Here is a 5000-nt window from a genome sequence, read left to right as displayed (position 1 = left end):
GTGGAGTATATGCCCATGATGAATGGGAAACTGTACATCTCCGAGAAGATGGGAGCCAAACCCCTCAAAGATCTCCAATTCTGGCCTAACTTCTCGGCTTACACAGAGATTACGGGATGAACCAGCATCTCGTGAGGAGACAGAACCTAAAGATGTCATGATCTTTGAGCATGATAAGACGCAGGCTCTCTTAACCAGTACCTTAAAGAAAGCCGGCTACACCAAATCTAAGGTTTCAACTTTGAGCAAGAAGCACCCTACCTTCCTTGCTCCTTCCTCCAGAGCTTTCCCCTTTTCGACCAAAGTTCTCAACTATGTGCTGAAAGCAGTTGACACGGGCAAACCATGCCCAATGCTAGAGGAGTGCAGACCATTGTCTCTAGCCCCGCCTACCTGTGAAAAGGAATGGAACGAGGTTCATCTAACCTTCTCAGTCTCTAAACTGGATCCAGAGATTGTAGGTCAACAGTTCAATGAGAACATTCCAGAAATGTCAGAACATCTTTTGAGAAGAGAACCGGAGACAAAAGAGAGACTTGCCACCTCTTTGTCTCTTTGTATGGACATGTGTGCAGGCCTTATCAATTCCCCAGATATGTACATGGTTCTAGCCAAGACTCATATGGCTACCCTTGTTAAGGACATGTACGCTTTCTTGAAGGCCAGGAGGGCCTGTAGAGAGCATGTGTTTGACAAGGCAATGGTCAAACACGAACCAATGAGGTTGATCACTTCATGCATCTCGGGGAAGGACCTATTCCCAAAAGAAGTTGTCCAGGAAGTCATTGAAATAGCTGCCATGGAGAATAGGAACATTCTCCAAAAGTGGGTCATATCTTCCAAGAGGAAATCATCCTCTAACGCTGGTCCCCAACCGAAGAACAGGAAGACCAAGAAGCCACGTGTATCCCACAGGCCTGCACAGCATCCAACCGTTACCATGACCACAGTGCCCCAAATGGTCCCCTAGCCGCAAACCACCTTCCAAATGGTACCCCAGCCGCTAGTAGCTCAGTCGCCTGTATTTAATCCAGGCTTTGAGAGGCACACTACTACCTTTTGCCCTAGAGGTAGAGGCTCTAGAAGAGGCTCCTCAAGAAACCCCTCAAGGGGTACAGGAGCACGAGGTTAAGGTAACATACCCTCTGAAACATCTCAGCAATGAGATGCTTCAGGTAGGAGGAAGACTTTTCCACTTTCGGGATCGTCGGACCTTCGATCCCTGGGCCCACAGCCTAATCAAGAATGGACTCAGGTGGAATTGGAACACTCCACCCCCTTATTGGAAGAATATACCTCAGAACTCTTGAGCAAAAAGGTAATAAGGAAAATGAAGTCCACCAAATTCCAGGGAAGGCTGTTTTGTGGTCCCAAGAAGGACTCGGACAAACTCAGAGTCATTCTAGACTTTTCTCCACTCAACATGTTCATCGAGAACAACAAGTTCCGGATGCTAACCCTGCAACACAAAAGGACCCTATTACCGAAAGGGGCGTACACAGTCTCAATCGATCTGGCAGATGCGTATTGGCACCTACCAGTCAGCCGCCTAGGATCCAGGCTACAAAAGACAAAATATGTCTTCACAGCCATGCCCTTCGGACTAAACATAGCCCCAAGGATATTCACAAAACTCGCGGACAGAGTCGTCCAACAGCTACGCTTCGAAGGCATTCAGGTAACGGCATACCTGGACGACTGGCTGATGTGGGCAGCATCCAAGACAGCTTGTCTGCAGGCAGCCACAAAGGTGATTCAGTTCCTGGAACACTTGGGCTTCAAGATCAACCACAAGAAGTCTCACCTCTCTCCAGCTCAGGAGTTTCAAGGGTTAGGAATCCATTGGAACTTGCAGTCACATCGCCTCTCCATTCCACCGAAGAAGAGGAGAGAGATTGCAGGATCTGTTAGGAGACTACTGAAACTCAAGAAAATTTCAAGACGCCAACAGGAAAGAGTACTGTGCTCTCTCCAGTTTGCAGCAGTGACAAACACAGTGCTAAAAGCATAACTAAAAGATGCGTCAGGAGTCTGGAGAAGATACGCATCGAATGCTCGAAGAGATCAACAGAGATTGACACCGACCGTACTGCGATCACTTCAAAGGCCGTGGTCAAAGGTCCAGAGCCTGATAAGGACAATTCCCTTACATCCATCTCAACCTTCAGTGGTCATTCCCACAGATGCCTCACAGGAAGGATGGGGAGGCCATTCCCATCAAAGGAAAGTGCAAGGGAATTGGTCGCACCAGTTCAAGACCTTGTACATCAACATCCTAGAAGCCATGGCAGTCTTCCTAACGTTGAAGAAACTATCCCCTCGCAGATCAGCCCACATCAGGCTGGTCTTGGACAGCGAAGTAATAGTGAAATGTCTAAGCCGACAAGGCTCGAGATCTCACATTAATCACGGGATGTTAACCATCTTTTGCTTGACAGGGTAGAAAAGATAGCCCTTATCAGCAGTTCACTTGCAAGGGTTCCACAATGTGACGGCCAATGCTCTATCCAGGCAAAAGCCGATAGAGACAGAATGATCCCTGGACGCAGGCTCATTCTCCTTCATCTTGGAAATAGTCCCAGAACTGCAGATTGACCTCTTCGCAACAAGCTACAACAAGAAACTACCTTGATATGTAGCCCCTTACGAGGACCCTCGGGCAGAAGCGATGGACGCCATGTCCCTCGATTGGAACAGATGGAATCACATCTATCTGTTCCCACCAACCAACCTCCTGCTGAAGGTCCTCAACAAGCTGAGATCCTTCAGGGGAAGAGCAGCAGTAGTGGTTCCCAAATGGCCCAGAAGCAATTGGTTCCCTCTAGTTCTAGAACTAAACCTGAAGCTGTTTCCTCTACCGAACCGAGTTCTATCCAAACTGGTTCAGAAGTTGACTGTCTACGCTTCATCCTTGAGAACCAAAATCCTACATCTCATGATTTTCTTGCCTTTGGGATCTCAAAAGACAACATCGACTTTTTAGAAGAATACAAGTCAAAGTCAACCAGAATACAATAGAAATCGTCTTCGAAGAAGTAGGTTTCCTTTTCGAAAAAAATAAAACCAGCAGAAATTTCAATAGACTTCTGCCTTTCCTTCTTCATCTACCTTCATGAATAAGGCCTAGCTTCCATCACAATAAATGTGCATAAGTCAGCTTTGACTAGACCTCTTCTTTACGGCTTCCAGGTGGACCTGTCGAATGAAATCTCCAATAAGATTTTGAAAGCATGCGCTAGACTCAAACCAGCAACCCCTCCAAAGCCCATATCATGGTCCTTGGACAAAGTCTTGCACTATGCTTTGAATTTGAACAATGAAGATTGTACCCTAAAGGATCTAACACAGAAAGTGATATCCCTGTTCGCTATAGCTTCAGGGGCTAGCGTTAGTGAAATAGTGGCCCTATCCAGAAACGAAGGCCATATTCAGTCCACAAAAGAGGGAGAACTAAATCTCTTTCCTGATCCTACCTTTCTCGACAAAAACGAGCTGACCACCAAAAGGTTCGGTCCTTGGAGAATCTGCCTCTGAAGGAAGATGTCTCTCTATGTCCAGTAGAGTGTCTTAAGGTCTATCTTCAAAGAACTTCAGACTTCAAGGAGGGACAGCTCTTCCGAGGCGAAACCTCAGGAACAAACTTATCCCTAAAACAACTGAGGGCAAAACTCACCTACTTTATTCGCAGAGCGGATCCTGACAGTACACCCGCAAGTCACGATCCTAGAAAAGTCTCTCCTGTTGAACTTCTTTCAATATATGGACTTTGATAGACTCCGCTCATATACTGGTTGGAAATCATCCAGAGTCTTCTATAAACATTATGCAAAGCAAGAGCATGAAATGAAACACTTTGTGATGGCGGCAAGTAGTGTTATAAAACTTGTCGTCTAGTGCTGCGATGACTGTTTTAGGACTTAACAGTGTATTGGGTGAACAGGTGTTAGCACCTTCGATTGTAATACCTTTAAATGAAAATCACTATGGTGAGTTTTGGACTGTTCTATATAGGTGTAGTGTAGAATCTTACCAATAACACCAGTCTCGTGTGAACATTTGTACACAGTGTTGAAACATATCTAACATTTAATTGAAGTCTAACAATTAATTTTATAATATTGAGTGGCCTTTACTAATGAACTAATATATGTATTTGTTCTCTTACAGGTAAAAAATATATATACCAAGAGGTGTAGATATGAAGGCTAGATTCTTTCTAATGATATATGTTACATTTTTTATGTTTGTATATAAGAGTAAAAAAAACTTATAAATGTATCTGCGTCTTATTTGCCCTTAATGAGAACGAATAAAACTGTCCAGAGCCTTTTATTTTTTCCTAAAATAAAATTATTGTAAGTAAAATCTCTGAAATAACAACATGGTAATCTCTACAAGTTCCATCTTGTTCCGACAGAATGAAAAACTTTCATACCCTATAGTCGAAGTCGAAAATTTCCATGCAGGGGGCAGGAAGCCCTAAGTTAGTTCCAAACTTAGTGGATATGACAAATAACGGTAATGTCATATATATAAGGTCTGGGAGACCACATAAGGAACTCATTCAAAGTAAAGGCACTTATACAAACCCACAGATATAGTACTTTCAAGTAATTCACTGGTAAACTTCCATCAGGACGACATGGCTGACCCCAAAAAATGGATTTTATGCAAAACGAAAAATCTATTTTTGGGTGATAGGGCCATGTCGTCCTGATGGACCCTCCCTTCTTTCAAAAGGAGTATAAAACTAAGTAATGAAAGACCTCACCCGAAACTATTCTATCTGCGGCTATTCCTGCTTAAATGCAACAAGGAATGATACGCCGTAGTAGTACTGCTAGGGGATCCACTGGGTAACCTTGATAACTGTTCCCCTTCATTTCGCCACACTTCCCCCTCAAAGAATGAAATCTATTCGGGGTGAAGATTGACATTTGTCATATCAAGGAATACGTCCCCTGATTTTATGCGATATCCTTAAATGTTATACTAAGAAT

This window comes from Palaemon carinicauda, chromosome 25, assembly GCF_036898095.1.
Source record: "Palaemon carinicauda isolate YSFRI2023 chromosome 25, ASM3689809v2, whole genome shotgun sequence".
In the NCBI taxonomy this organism is placed as follows: domain Eukaryota; kingdom Metazoa; phylum Arthropoda; class Malacostraca; order Decapoda; family Palaemonidae; genus Palaemon; species Palaemon carinicauda.
Note: the sequence above shows the minus strand (reverse complement) of the source record.